The sequence below is a fragment of the Diorhabda carinulata genome, chromosome 3, assembly GCF_026250575.1.
Source record: "Diorhabda carinulata isolate Delta chromosome 3, icDioCari1.1, whole genome shotgun sequence".
In the NCBI taxonomy this organism is placed as follows: Eukaryota; Metazoa; Arthropoda; class Insecta; order Coleoptera; family Chrysomelidae; genus Diorhabda; species Diorhabda carinulata.
Genome location: NC_079462.1, coordinates 11,988,094 through 12,004,439, shown reverse-complemented (window position 1 = coordinate 12,004,439; position 16,346 = coordinate 11,988,094). Strand labels below are relative to the sequence as shown.

At 31.4% G+C, this 16,346-nt stretch overlaps 1 protein-coding gene and 1 long non-coding RNA gene across 4 annotated transcripts in view; one reads left to right on the top strand and one right to left on the bottom strand.

Moving 5' to 3' along the window:
- Window positions 1-16,346, bottom strand: part of LOC130891180 (alpha-2C adrenergic receptor) — a 962,342-nt gene that overhangs the window by 626,739 nt on the left and 319,257 nt on the right. The window lies entirely within an intron of this gene.
- Window positions 9,760-14,324, top strand: LOC130891181 (uncharacterized). Of its 2 annotated transcripts, none has more exons than XR_009058860.1 (3): window positions 9,760-9,831; window positions 12,262-12,487; window positions 14,181-14,324. It is a non-coding gene; the product is annotated as an uncharacterized LOC130891181 (long non-coding RNA). The 2 variants fall into 2 exon arrangements; XR_009058861.1 differs by lacking the exon at window positions 9,760-9,831 and adding an exon at window positions 9,892-9,909.

Below are 16,346 nucleotides of genomic sequence, written 5' to 3'. Positions count from 1 at the left end.
CATATATGATCTAAAATACATTTCAGCGGTGACTAATAACCCAAATGAGATCATTTGAGCCAATAAGAGATTTGGAATAGAAAATGTATTTGATTAGAAGTAAGGTGATTGGGAAATCAAAAATAACAGATGCAAGATATTTTTAAGATATTTATAATTATGTTTTTATCATGAATAATGCGAGAGAAGTGACATCCTTACATATGATAATACAGTTAGAAAGTAGTTATTTGCCCATTTTGTTATTATATTATAATTTTCTCACCTAAATTGATATTTGAGTTAGTCGTCGGATACAAATTCATTTTTGTGTATGTAAATCCAATTAACTGAGGTCAGAATTCTGATTCAGTGGCTAAGATTACGAAGATAGTACCAGGTCCAACAAAAATAAAAAGCATCAAATTATATTTTCGAACGTTATTCAATTTTTGCTCCATATACTTTTCCCATCCATATTCAATATTTCGATACCATTTTTATAACTAGAATCGTCTGAATAAAATTAACATCAACAGTAGTGCCATATCATTCAAAAAAAATTTTTAGAGCTGTCTGTAGATTTTACTTTACATTTTATATCATTCAGATATCTTTAACATTATGCTTATCGAATTTAGTACGATACGAAGTACCGATTTAACTGATCTAGAGAACATTTAATTTACAATCATTTTTTTGTTGGATTTCCTGTAAAATTCTCATTCATGAGCTTATGGCACTGTTAAAATAGAGGTTCGATATATGTGCTAGGAGGTTTAAAATAAACCGAATACTAGAAATTATGCTACTTAAATGGAAATGTAAGTTGAAATCAAATGGTAGATATCTTCTTTTCTGGTAAGAAAGGTTGCTGCTGGATGAATAAACGGCGCATAAGAAGTTTCTTTGTAACATAACAGAATAAGTGTAGAGAAATAATTCAATGGTATCATTGATAGATAATAAAGGTGTATTTCAAGTCTGATGGTGCCATTGGTGATGATATTCAACCAATGTATAAAAAGCCCCCAAATGTTGGAAAAAATTTTCTCTACCGTTGGTCATGAAATTAAATTACTTTAAGCAAACTGATTGGCCATTTCAAACAACCAATATGTTACAGGTGAAATCATCAAATTTGACATCATGCGAATTTAGAAAATGTATCACTAATTTGAGTTAACTTGAGTGTGAAATTTTGTTTTGAGTTTGATATTAATTGAAAAATATGTTCTATATAAAATATCGAAAATTGGTTTCTCATGTGAACGTCGAATTCGGTATAAGATATCTAAGTTTTAATGGTAATATAGGTGCATTTCAGAGGGAAATTTCCCAAATTGAGTCAATTCGGTGAGAAACTGATTATACTGTTACAACTGAAGTCCAGGTCAAAAGCTGAATTATGAGGCTATTAATCAAATTGAAATTGAGTTCACGTTTAGTCAATTAAATGATTCTCGAGTTTGGCTACTTGCCAAACTACTATATTTCAAGCGTAACATCACAAAGACAACCTCAAAAAATGAGATTTGAATGGAATTGTCAACATTTTTTCAAATTAAGTTCTATTCAATATCAAATTTAAGACTTCTTCCTTATATGTACATTCAAATACAGTTCATTGATGATATGAAGTAACGAACAAAGTTTTGGCAGTTAAAAATTGATAAAATAAATTTCAAATTTCAAATATGATCCACTAATTAAGGATGATAATATTATGTTCTCACCTCAAAATCGAATGTTTGATGAAGGTGATTTGATTTAAAATGAGTTCAACAAAGCAACAGTAGAGAATATATAGTTGCATTAATATAATCCAAGTGGAAGTACTTTGATTATTTATATTTGGTCATTGCAAATTGCATAAAAATTTTGGATCCAATTTAAATATAAGGAATCAAATTATTGGTGGTTAAATATTCTGATATTAATTATTTATCAGTGTCAGCACGTAGAAGGAATATGAGACACTCTATACATACAATTGATGGTTGCAAAACAACGAAAAATTTATTGTTGTACTTCTGCAATGTAGTAAGATATGAAACTATGATTCTTCAAAATATCAATTTATACGGAAATTTTGTAAACCGTCTACATTAGCGTGGTTTGTTTGGATTGTTTTGAAGTCTATTACGATCAAGGTTAGATACAGAAGATTTTGATTGTTATCGTTGGCATCGTTGACATCCAGAAATTTTGCAAATTTATTCAAAGGCCTAATTCCAGGAATGAATGGAATACCAACGAACTGGATCAAAAGTTCACATTAGGAAGATATGAAACATGTAGGATTCCTATTTTTTCTTCATTGAAATCAATTTTTTAGAAGAGAGAAGGGGAGAAAATATACGAAATAGAGAATCAATTGTACCTAACATATCTGATGGCGATTGGAAATCCCATACAAGACACCTGCTGTTGGTAAAAAATCAAATTCTATTGTCTCCATTTGATTCCTATATTTTCCAATTTTTTTAACGTACAAACAGATGTACTGGAATCTCATGAAACACGGATTCGCTGATATACTAGATTTATCGACCGAAGAAGCGCTGATCAAAGAATGTTTTATACAATTATCGTTATTAATATTTGAATAATTGCACGGTGCACTTTCTTCACTGGTATAACTTCTTCTACTTCATTGAAAGGTAGTACATAATTTCGACCGGCTTAGCAATCCTTATTATCATCGTATATTCCTATATTACAATCACTATCTATTTTTTAAAGAATAGGTGAGCAGAATAGGTATAACATAGTAGCAAAGAGTTTTTCCCATTATAGAAATTAGCTCTATTGAACTATGAATATTTCGAAAGACAGAGAAGTTTTGTTTGAGAATGTTCTCAGAGCTATAAATCAGTTGATCCGTTAATGCAAAGGACATAAAATTACATATTTCACATAATTCCTGAATTATTCACCAAAAAAACATTTCGATATAAAGAATATTATTTTATCATTACGAAATAAGTTTTTCTAAATTTCCTCAATCATCAATTTCTCAATACTATATTTGCAACAAAAACTTGCAAATTTATGAGTTAGAAACAATTTTGGATGTCTAAAAATAGCCTCAGTGCAACCATCTATCGGCCAATAATCAGTATTAGTTGATATGATTTCAAAAATCAAAATATATAGTAGGAATAGGATCATATATAAAAACTTGTTCAGCAAGATCAAAAGTCAGTCACTTATTTCAATTCAATTGTTTCAGAATATGAGAAAGTCAGGGAAGTGTTTTATATCAAAATAACAATTGTCAGGTGCTCATTCAGTCATTAAAAAGTGAACAACAGTCATTCCAACAACACATATACAAGATGAAATTGCGAACAACGCAAATTTAATATAAAGCTTTAATTCAACTCAGCTGAATAATAGCTATAAATAAATTGTAAGCTAGACGCTTAATCGGATTGTGCAATCTTGTGAGTATATTTACATCTCTTCCTACATCATTATTTACATTATATACAAAAGTGAATTCGACGGCATCTCATTCTGAACCAGCTTTCCAAGTAGACAACATTCGACAAAATGAAATTTTTAATTTGATTCCGATATCGGTCCAACAGTACATCTTTCAATTTCGGAAAAAAAATAAACAGAAACAGGGTTGTACTTCTTTCTATTTTATCTAAAATTATATCAATTCATTGCGTGGAAGTTTCTATTTTATAGAAACAATTTTGTCAGTTTCTATTACTTGGAAAAATATGTCTATTTCATGATTATTTTTGTTTGGCTGCTGTCCTTATTTAAATTGAATACCAATAACTGAACGGCAATATTTGCTATATGCAAAAATACCTAATTTCATTCATACGTGTGATTGATTTGAATATTGAAATACTAAATATAAATTGAATATTAACTATCGTATTTCCTACTGATTGAATTTAACATGCATGAATCATATCTTACTCTGGTTTGTGTTTGATATGTATGAGGATTTATTGAAAAATTCTTAGCCTACTATACAACCAAACAAAATTTGAATGGTAAAATATTTTATTACTCAACATATTCTCCTCTTAATTGGTACATTTATTACAGCGAACCTGCAACGTCCCTAGACCTTTTAGAAAACGGAGTCAAATCTGGTGAATAAGGGGGTGTTCTAGTAAGTCAAACCCTAAATCACGAATTTTTTGCATGGCAGGGGCGTTGTCCTGCAAAACAAAACACCTTTGGATAGCTCCCCGCGCCTTTTCTGTTTAATTTTGTGGTCAGAGTGGTCAATAATGTCGAATAGTAATCTCCAGTTACTGTTCTAGCCTGTCTACTGTTCTGAAAAAAATAACTCATGATTACACCATGGCAATTCCAAAAGACTGTAGTAATAACTTTTCCGGCAGATTTTTGGACAAAAAACTTCTTAGGTCTTGGAGAACCAGAGTGTCGCCACTCTATCGATTGTTGCTTTGTTTCTGGATCGTAGAAATTTACCCAAGTCTAATCCATAGTAACGATTCGGTTTAAGAAGTCTAGATCGTTTTCAAATCGAGCACAGATCGAACGCGAGCTTCTATCCTTGCACGCTTTTGGTCAATATTCAAACTTTTGGGGATCAATTTTGCAGCAATTTTTCTCATGTCCAAATTGACGTGAACTATGTGATGAACGCGTTTGTATAAAATATTCAGTGCTTGAGATATCCGTTTTAGCCCAATTCGACGGTCTGATGAAATCATGGAATGAAGTGCATCGATATTTTCGGATACTGACACAGAAACTGGCCTTCCCGATCGGTCAGCATCTTCAATGGAAAATTCACCTTTTTTTAAGCTTGCAGTCTAATTTTTCACGGTCACATACGAAGGACATTGATCACCAAGGGTATCAAGCATATCTTCGTAAATCTGCTTACCTCTTAACCCTTTCAAATACAGGTACTTGATGATGGTTCGATACTCCAATTCCTCGATTTTCACAATTTCGGTGGACATGTTTTTCCTTTTAATTTATTGCGTAACTCTGGTTTACTTTTTTGACGTCAATCTTTACACTGACACTTCTAATAAGTTATTGTTCGTTACTATGGTAATGCAATTTTTTGTTTAAGCATGGAACTGGTCTAGGCTAATTAGATATCAATACATCCTTGTATATGCAAAAGTATATAAACCGTCTCTGTAATGTATTTATTACAGTTTTAGCTATCTTATCACAGAAATACTCTTTTTTTAAAAAAATTCTTTGAAAGATCTGAAGAAATAAATTCATATAAAGTCATATAAGAGATACTCTTGAATTTTTCTTTATCTGGTGCTTCATCTACCTGTCGGCTATGATAACGTATGATGTTCATCACATTGAAGCTAATTTGCAAATAGATTACACATTGTTTCCTGATGGTAGTCCGCACTTGACTTTTTAATGTTTTTTGTTGATAAGAGAACGCAATCGACATCGAACCTTTTCATTTAGACTGTTCTCTATTTGATGTTGCTCTAACTAACCTCAATGCCGAACATCATGCATATTATACCACATGATACATTTAAGAACTAACTCTATCTCTATGAGAGATAAGCTTCATTGTCCTAGGAAAATTTTGAAATTTTATGGACAAAGAGACACGATTTTCAATTAGATAATATAAAATAACAATTTGACGTGTTAATAATTATGATATAGTGTGTGCCAGTAGATTGTAGAAACCTGCCATAGAATGATGAGGTCTTCCAAGCTGGAATGCGTTTGTCAATCTCCTAAATATATTGAATATATTTGCCACATTTAATTTCCAAGGTAGCTAATTGAATAATCTTTTAGCATTGAAGGTGATAGAATTTTTCACTAGATCAGAGGTGGGTATTGTTAAATAAACATCCAAATATTTTCTTGTAGTAGGGTAACTTTGGATGTGTCTCTCAGTTGAATTGTGAAAAAGTTTGCGAACCAAACACACGGTTTCTAAAATAAAAAAAAACAGGGACAGTTAAAATTTTGTATCTCTTAAAATAGAATTGTCAACGCGTTCTCCAACTCAAGCCATGAATGTAACAAATACGTCTTTTTTATATTTGAAAGATAGATTCAAAGAAGTGCAAAATACAAGACAGAAAGACAAGCCATAGCGAAGAGTCGAGTCGAACAAATATTAGAAGTTGTTGAAGCAGTTCGTGAATCGAGCTGTTTAGACACAGATATAGCAAAACAAGGAGAGTGTAATTTTTCCTCAAAATTCTGTATATTTACAGAAATACACAGTCAATATGTAGACCAAGAAATTTGATCGAATTTAAAGATAGTATTAAGTCAATGTTTAGTTTTAAAGGTTGTAAAACTCCTTTATAGTATAAGATACAAACCATTCAAAAAGAACACTTAGATCACAAAAAACCGAAGACGTATAAAATTTATCATTGAGTAACGTATATATTTCATTGAGAACAGAATTATTAGTGCATTTATTAGGAAGGAAACCAAATTTTTGAGCTTTCAAGATTTAATGTTTGAAAAGAAAGGGTAATAGACGGTTTTTCATTAGTCATTCAATTATCTTCGATAAGATTGGTAATAATGCAATACGATAGTTATTAGTGTCATTTTCTCGCTACCCTTAAGCAGGGAAACAATTATATCTACAGGTCTATGGAAGAGACTGTCGGTGATTCTTTTAGAAGGAATGAGGAGAGAAAAATCACTATGATATGGAGATATTTTAGAGCTAATATTCTTATTAACGTTCACCAAGTAATTATAAGTTCGTCTGGGTCGAGGTCAATAGAGTTATATGAACGTGTCTCGTTCCTCAAATCATTAATAACATACCAAGTTTCTTTCGAGAAATCTTCAACTAAGGAGATACGGTTGTTGCAATAATTTTGATAATTTTCCGGTACAATAATACAATAGTTAATTATCTAATTGAGTGTGTGAGGATTTTCTGTGAATCTTTTATTATACAAGAGTGATTTCATATTCTTCAACGAAGTACGTGTTCCTTTCGTATATCATGATTTGTAATTAATAGTTTTACAAGGGCGTAGAGTAGTGTAGTGTAGTGAAGCACCTTGTAGTTTTGTCGAAAATATCCGAAAATTTGAAGTCAATATATTCAAAGAGATCAATCCAATCATTTGCTAAAGTTATGAAATTTGGTGAAGTTTTGTTTAGAAAAAATCCTCACCAGCTGAGTGTGAGTGGATCCTGGATTGATTACTGAGTGATTCACATCAAGGGGTAGGAAGCTGGTAACTATTTGATCTAAAATTGAGGAAGTTGTTTTGGTAATTCGAGTTGGCAAATACACGTGCATATTAAGCTGAAATTACTCAATAATATTTATCGAAGACTTCCGAATGGAGCAATCATTAGTGAAGTCAATGTTAAAAACACCGTCTAAAACTCTTTTGCTCTTCAAAAGCAGAGCATCGAGTAAATTTAGGAGATTTTCGAAAAAAGAATGAATATTTCATTGCTATGAATCTATAGTTGTGTAGTAAATGATAGAAAACTCAAAAGTATTTTCCACTAGTAGAAAATCATAATTTAATACGGTCCTCGCCAGAAGTCAATATTGAAGATCTACCGTGTACTTGATTATCTCTGTTATATGTTATATCTGCTAGTAACTATTTTCCATTGAAAGCTGGTTCATTTGCATGTAACCATTGTTCAGTAATAGCGGATATCTGCGGTAACCCAAATTTCTCCAGAAACTAATATAACTTGTCTGTTTGGTTGCATGTATACTAGGTGATGATTCTAGTTCTCCTGGGAACTGGAACTGGGAAGGTGTATTTGATCTTTTACGAATAACATCAAGGGTAGATATCTCTTTTTCGAGAATGTATTTTTTCAACATTTACTTATATTGGAATCACTCGTTTCTTTTTTTATGGTGAATATATTTCATTACGAATTTTATTTGTGCAAGTCTCTTCTCATATCTCCATACAATAATGATTTTCAATTATTTTTCTCAATAAATTGTTGGAGAGAAATACAATGCCCTTATTCTACCACCCAATGACCTAGCACTGATAAAAATTTTGCTCCAATTTGTTGCAATAAACTACAAACTAGAGACATTAATTACATTACTTACTATATCAACAATCACAATTACACTGTACACACAAACAGTGCACCAAGTTTGGATATCCCAAATGCTACCAGAAATTCCAACCTAGTAATACATTTCAAGTTACAATACCAGTTAAAAAAAATTACTAAAACATTTGTAGTATTAGTACTGGAATTATAACAGTAGCAGATGAAAGTTTTTCCAAGAAAAACTTCAATGATGACATGATTAGATAGTGGCATCATTATTCTGGATTAACGATTTCCATATAATAATTATTCGAATAATCCAAATATTGCTTTCTACGTATTAACCTGCTCTGGTTGCTTTGATTATCAATTAACCACTCAGAGATTATTGAAGATAAATATCCGAGGTTCTTCAGTAGAAACGAATTCATTTTATCTTCTATAATAACGCTCATGATCCCTATTGGAACATTAACCGTCGTTAATCGATCTGTAGAAAATAATAAAACGAGGTGCGAGGTACTATTTAGCACTGATTTCACTTATTACTTTTTCAAGTGGAAATATTTTAAAGAATAGTAATCAAAGTTAACTAAGCTAGAGTTTTTGGAACAGTTAGTGATATACTGAACATACTACACCAACAATCACAATTACACTGTCTGACACGCATTTCGATAACCAAATTATCATCATCAGAGACTAAAAAGGTAAACTAAAGCCTATTAACTTGACTCACCTGATATATACTAAGTTCTTTCACTGATAAACCTTCTCCCACAAAAAATAATTCCAGCGGAAAACGTTTTTACATTATTAGTATTTATTGATGATTATAACTGGCAACGTAATCGGATTTTTCGGTCCGTTCATACTTCATATGTGCTATTTAAACCAGACATTAACGGATTTCTTAGTCTTCCCAATATATTTCCAGTCAAAATCACTACAGCTAATTTCATATATACTATTATTTTCCAAATTTGGTATTTTATTTTTTAAGAAAATCCAAGTAATGGATTCCACTAGGAGAGCTGATGGAAATGTGAAACTCCTGTAGCCCCTTCTGTTATTTCGGATCTTCCTAACAGGGACTATTAGTTTGGTGGGTCTGTCCGTGTATGATGATCCATTTATTACGTTTCAATGATATCGTCATGCCACGCAGCTGTATACATTCTTTTGCCTCAGAATTCTATTTGTATAGGTGCAACCAGATGTCAGCATTCTACCTTGTGCAGGTGGTTTTTTCCGATGGAATTATTTTCCCGGGAGAAAGTTTATAGGTGGGAAAGTTTTATATAAAACAGGTAAGTCAAGTTGATTGGTTTCGGTTTACCTTCAGTTCATCTCTGAAGACAATAACTTGGTTATCGAAACGCGCATTAGACAATGTAATTGTGAGTGTTAGTGTAGTTTGAACAGTATGTTCGGTAATCGTTAAAGTTATTTAAACCAAAATTCATAGTAAAATCTTTGTTTTGCCCTTATGCATTCTATAAAGCGAAATATAAATTCTATCTCATATATATGGTGGAGTTTTTTTAAATAGAAACAATTGTAAACATATCAGACAGCTACAAGAACTAGGAGGTGCCTATTGGCCAGCGTTGATAACATTTCAAATAGATTTTCCGATTTGCTAACGTACATTCAATAAAAACATGTGGAATGATAATAGATATGATATATTCATATCTAATTGACGGATAATCTATGTACACAAGATAAGATATCGCAATATTTATAGTCAATAGAACCTAGAATGCAACAGTAACATCATATTCTCGTGATATTTGTTGATATAAAGTAGTGAAAGTAGAGGTGAGCCTATATTTTTCTTATTGGAAAATGTGTGTTTGAATGTGGATATTCTCTTCCTATTGTTATTTCAGTCGATAAGTTAGTAAACTATATTTTCGTTACTATAGAAATATGTTTTCTATATTCTTTTAACAGTTTTGTACCTTCTGCCGAAAATTCTCATTTCATATTTTTGGATATATACATGAACAAAAACTCTACTCTCTCTCTCTCTCTCTCTCTCTCTCTCTCTCCAAATATATAACAACTTAGGAACTCAAACAAACAATTATTCGCTCATATATAACTCGGTTAGAATAATAATTTGAGGTTCATTTAAAACTCTCCAAATTTTATTTGATTATTTTCAATAATCCACATAATTCTCGACTCGAATTTTGTGGTAACACACCTTTCAGTTTTGTAGCCAAAAAATATTGTTATTTCTGTCCATACGATTTTAAGTTGTTTCACTTGGAATAGAAATATTATATAGATTATATTTGACATATTATACATATTCTATTACAGAAAATTTATTCGCAATCATCCAAGTCCCAATTAGAGTATTAATTGGGAAAGTAGAATTTTTTTGTTTAACTAATGTAAGATGTAACAAGTTATGATAAAGTGACATTGAAATCCCAAGATTGATTTGTTGACAGTGATAAGTCGAATTATAACTATACATCCAAAAGTAGAACCCAGGACACGTAGTGTTAATCAAATTTTTCCAGCACAATAGTTCATGAATATACACTGCTGAATATTTGGTACACGTCGTGATTTGAGGTCAATTCAAGAATTCATCTTGTTTTATCCAAACCTTATCTCTTTATATAGCTCACTTATTCACTATTTTCTCCGAAATATGAGCTCTTGCTTTTCCATTAACATTGACAGTAATATCGTTAATACTAGATGAGATTAATGATTGCTTTAAGCACCTCGACTTCAATATAATGCAGAGTGACAAATATGATATAAAAAAACTAAAGTACCTAATGATGGATACACTGTACCCCAACTTCTACATCAGCAGCCTCAATTACCCTACTCTTCAAGGAAAAAATATTATTTCCCTTCGATCTCTGAAGATTATAACAATGTTGGAACTTGGAAATCGGAACGTGAAACAATTCCATACATCTCCTCTCTAGTAGCTAGAGATGGTTTTGGTGAGACTTACGGAATGTTCTTATGAGGATATATCTCGACGCCGAGCACTCTGGAGTGTCCAGGGCTGATACATATTTTTGTTCACATTTTTCAGTCATTCGAAAACAAGTGTCACACATAAAAATTGCTCCATTCCTACTAAAAATCATCCTATTGTGAGAGCCCTGTTCGTTATCTTCTTACATGTACCTTAGCAATTTCTTAGGAGACTAGAAGACATGCTGCCATATTCTTGATTCTTTAGATCTTTGAATATCTGCAATGATTAATTTCACAAAAGTATTCTTCTATAATCTCTACTAAAGGACTAGAGACAGGAAAACGATAATAATGCCTTTCTTCATGCAAAAAGCTGATTCCCATGTTATAGTCGCATTAAATTTTATTTTTCTTTTCCAACATATTCTCAATTTTTGAAATCTGGTGGTCTCTAAGTTGTATAATTTTTTTTAGAAGTCAATTGTCCACTAATCTACCATCTTTTGAGTTGTTTTCTAAGTTTTCTCCTGCCCTTTATTGTCTTGAGGATTGGATCTTACACATACCCTCTTGTTTGTTATTCTTATTTAGTTTTATGAATTATTCGGCCGTATTGGTGTCTTATGTCCATATATCTTATTCTGCTCTTTCAATCGATTGCTATCTTCCAATCTGGTCTCAACAAAAAAAATAGTCTCCATTTCAAAAGACCTATGCGTAAATGTCTGGATGCTGTATTTCCTGGTAGATCAAAAGGCAGAAGGTGATCAATTCAATTGCTACTGATATAACTAGTGATATGACACATTATAGAGGCGTTCTTAAGAAATGTTTCCAAAGAAAATCTAGAAATGCTGATCACTAATAAGAAATAAGTGTAGATCTATTTCGTTGAGTCAATGGAAACTTAGCGAAGAGAGGTAGAAGGCCCATTTATATATAAGAGGTGCGAGCACACTTCGAGAAAACTTGATATTTCTAGGACATGATAGCATAATATCTATTTAGTGGTGTTGCGAAAGTTATTGGACGATCCTGATTTTCATAAACTACTAGTTCTATTCTGATATTATTCACGACAAAGGTGCCACAAGTTCCTGAGCCATTTTTATATTGACATTTTTGAGTAAAAAATTCTTATCTAGTGAAAAATTCTCGCTTCTTATATTTTTTATATAAATCAACATGTTTACAATCAAATATCTGATATGATTCAGATCAATGAAGATTGGGCTAAGCTGTTGTGATAAATTTTTAAAAGTTTATAGTCAAAATAACGAGAGAATTTTGTAGATAGTAACAATGGCATATAATGGTCCACCACGCCAGCATCCACCAGGACACTACCCACCAGGTCCTCCACCACCACACTGGCAACAACCACCACCTCATGCACATCATCATCATCATCATCCGCCACCACCACCACCACCTCCACCACAAGATGATTGTTGTAGATGGTGCTGTGGACTCAGTTGCTTGACATTTCTCTGCTGTTGTTTATGCAGAGACTGAAAATGTAAGTTGTACTTATACTTAATTTATATGAAAAATATTGTATTTTTTCATTTCATATCCTTTGTGAAGAATATAGCGGTTGAAATATATAAGGTTGGCAACCAAGTACTTTCGCTTTTTACTGATAGAAAGCCTTACTCTATTTTTCAAATAATTTATGTTATACAGGTGATACTGGTGACACAGGTGATATTGACGTAACTTTAGAAGCGAGTAGTGCGAGAGTCTTTGTTTTTTCTTGCATTTTTCAATATCTGTAGACTTTTCCCTTGCCGATAAAAAGGGACACACTCCATTCTTCCCCTTATCAAAATCTAAGGTTTCTTGAAGTTCTCTCACTTTGGCCTTTTGAATCCACTAATATTAATGATAACAGGAATGGAGATTGGAAAGCTTCATATACACATCTGTTTCCATTGAGCTAGGATACATACAGTTTGTGAAGTATTCAACAGTGTTTTGAAAACTCCTCAATGGGAATGTAAAGAATACGAAATTTTTAGGACGAAGTCACGAAATTCGTGCTGATAAGTTTGTTGATGTTTCTTCAATAAAAGTTACAATGCAACCAATTCTATTGCATGTTAATACTGATAGCTATGCAAAGATATTTTCCAATTCAAAGTTTACAGGATTGATTCTATAATCGCAACTGTATCTGAATCTTGAACATCCAATGATTCATTATTATTTTCACTTATTTTCTCCAATAATGATCAAGATTATTATTCTTTATTAGAATTTATTTATGTAGATGAACTTATCATTATCGATAATTGGTTAGAAATAATTTTAAATTGAAGTAGCTTAATAGATACTGATGTTATAGGGATCATAATAATACTTAGTCATTATGGTACCAGTCATATCGTCATCCGAGTCTGATAAGATTGCGTGTATCGTAATTATTATTTTTGAACTGAATTTCATAAGAAACTCTACATTTTCTTCGATGAAAAAATTCTTGTTACATTTGAGTACGTGTATATGAAATTCAATTCCAATAATGCGAGTGTAAATAAAACTTCTTTTCTGATACCATTGCCAAAGTAACTCTTATTGAAAAGTTTATCAAAAGTTTACAAAAGTTTATTGTAATATAACTTATTGCCCGAAATTTGGGATTCTGGAAATTTAGCTGAATTAATGCTCCAAAAATATTTATGTGTAAGGAAAACCATATTATGGAATCTAGTTTAATGGAAAGAGAGGTTTTCACATACAAAAAGTTTCACTTTTTGTATGCCAGTTAATGATCGATTGAAATAGTTGTGAGAACTGATTTTTCAAATGGTTAAAAATTTTTATCCATTGTGAAGTTCTTACAAGAGGTGGAGAATACAAAATATTGGATCATTTCCATGCCTTTGTTCAACATCGTTTCATAATATTGACTATTACATCCAATTCATCATATAACTCGCCATAATTGAGCATGTAATTTTAACTCTTGTTGATACAATGGATTGCTCCATCATATTATTATGATATGTTTTGATATAAACAAATATGGAATGATATGATTCTACTCATGAAAGTGTTTATCAGTTAAGCCCCTTTGATTCTAGTTATGTGTTGAGAGCTATAAATACATCAAATTTCATTCTTACCAATCAATAAATAACAAATCTGTCTCATAAAATTTGATGTGAGAAGTTGTGATATGATATTAATTCAGTCATTTTCATTTTCAGAATTGTAGAAGGATGATTTAGATGAAAACAACAAGCACAAATAGGTAGTTTTGTTTATTGAGGTTATTTAAAATGATTTTTTATGTGAGTTCATTGTATAAAGTTTTTTCTCGAAAATACACAAAATAAAAAATCAATTTATCAGTGTATTCATTTCATCGGGTACAATTCAAGCGAAAGGTGAACTTCGCAAAGATTCGGTTGAAACTTTGGACACTTGTATCTATGAATATTTACTGGACATATACTGCATTGGTCATTCGATATAATCCTTCTGCAACGGATTTTACATCTGAAAGCGTCTCTACAGGAATTCAAGAGGAAAATACAGAACGATTAAGTGTGATTCCATTGTCTTGCTTTGATTATCAATTGAGCGTGGTGGGTCAAAGCAAATAAATGTCAAACATTTCTCTCAAACTCCACTTCTGATTATTTATATGAAATTATTACTTCAATGAAATTGAAAGATGCTCTCCTTTAGATATAGAAATTAATTAGAATTCATATCTTGAAATCTATATATATATATATATATATATATATATATATATATATATATATATATATATATATACATATATATATATATATATATATATATATATATATATATATATATATATATATATATATGATATGTTTTACTCTAATTACAAGTTTCAATTGAAATGATTCAAAATGATTCAAATGAAAATTCTCACTTCGAAAAATGCTTGTACCTGTTGATTAATATTTCCAATCGTTATTACTAGCACGATACTAACCTATAATGGTATCCCAATTTTGGATATGTATTAGTATGGTTAATTTTTCCACTTTAAAATATATTTTCAATAATTAATAACAAATCGGAGTGAACTGGGTTTATACTTCTTATTCCTGCTTCTAGCTCCTCTAAATTTTCCTGTGTCTATATGGGATTCAAATCTGATGATCTCGGTAGTTATTCTGTAGGTTCGCTTCTACCTATTTGTTTGGAAATACACCATCTAAATATTAAGGAGAGATTCTCGTAGAAGGAAACGCAGTAACTCTTCGTCAGTACAGGGTTATGAAATAAATTATTCCTTGTACCGTAATAGGAGGTAGTGCTAATCCGCAAAATCCAATCCAATCTATATGCACTTCATAAACTAACAGAGTATTCGAAAGTCAGTAATCGGGCTCACCCATACAATGGGTAAATCCAGAGTATACCACCGAGTAAAATAAGGAATTAAATTTAAGTAGTAAATGATTTAGTGGTATCCCATAATGGATTTTAATAGATAATTTCCACTATTTTCCTTTAGACCGTTATGCTGAATGTGAGGAGCGCATTAGGTGTATGGTTTTGAACTCAAAAAAGCATATTGGTCAATTTTTGTTTTACACCCCACATTTTTAGACATCTTGTAAATAGACTGAACACATACTTTGGTATCATTATAACGTTTGTTTTAGTGAGAATATCCAATTGATTCTCATGATTAAAGATACTCACAGATATTACTGATATAAAAAAACAAATTTGTATAGATCATAAGAGAAAAAACTATAGTTATCAATCTTTTTTATTTCGACAATCATTAATTAGAGATTTGCATGAAGAAACATAATAAACATGTAATTTATCACAAGAGCTAACCATTCTCTCACAATTGGATACACATTTACACGGTTTAATCAACAATTCATGCAGTGGTTGCTTGGGGGTTAAAATTATCCTTTCATAACCTAAGAAGGTGTAATCAATAGGCTGTAGTTGAGTTTGGTTAGCATTCACCCATACATATGTTTGTGCTAAAGCTCTTGATAGAGTTGAATGAAGAACATCTTATGTGCAAATAACTTTGAGTGGAAACCTATATTTTGGGAAATTAACTTATACCGAAGTTCATCAGTTGATGATTTTTTTTAAAAAAGAATGCAAATGTTTCTCAATTATTTTAGCTGTTCGACACTTAGGTACGGATTTCTTAAATGCTTGAGAGCTTCTTGTACAAAATTCAACTATGCAGCTTTCAAAGCACTTTTTCTCGAGCCAAATCTGCGAGTCGAATTGCAACCACACATAGCGTGTAGTACTCGCAAAATACCACAAATATTTTCTCCAACGGATTGAGCAGCCAGATAAAATCCTGAAATAAATTTGTCTTGACGTGCAAGCTAGTTCCAGAAGTA